This window comes from Gavialis gangeticus, unplaced genomic scaffold (assembly GCF_001723915.1).
Source record: "Gavialis gangeticus isolate Ggan-Ray unplaced genomic scaffold, GavGan_comp1, whole genome shotgun sequence".
Lineage (NCBI taxonomy): Eukaryota > Metazoa > Chordata > Crocodylia > Gavialidae > Gavialis > Gavialis gangeticus.
The window spans coordinates 89,512,445-89,512,780 of NW_017729033.1; the positions used below are offsets into that span (position 1 = coordinate 89,512,445).

The window sequence follows — 336 nt, forward strand, 5'->3', positions numbered from 1 at the left end:
CAACTTTTGTAATTAATGTGTGTGTGTAAATGCATATTTAAATAACAAATATCCATTTTTATTTAAATCAAATCACAGAGCCTTTGACCTGTGAATTCCTTATAAATATAGGTGACAGTAACTTGACAGTTGTTTCTGTTTGATAGCAATTGGTTATCTCAGTGAGATGAACTGGCTGTTTCAGGCCATGTATTTTCTAATAGGTATGTGTGCCCATCACAAAACTGTTTTTACAGTTATCACTAAACCATGCTTTTGATGGTTGTCTCCAGAAAGACCAAAAATTGCATGGAAGTAGAGAATTAATTCATTTTATAACTAGTAATGGGCTCTTCA

At 32.4% G+C, this 336-nt stretch overlaps 1 protein-coding gene across 1 annotated transcript in view; it reads left to right on the forward strand.

Annotated features, from left to right (window-relative positions):
- Positions 1-336, forward strand: part of STPG2 (sperm tail PG-rich repeat containing 2) — a 744,920-nt gene that overhangs the window by 376,299 nt on the left and 368,285 nt on the right. The window lies entirely within an intron of this gene.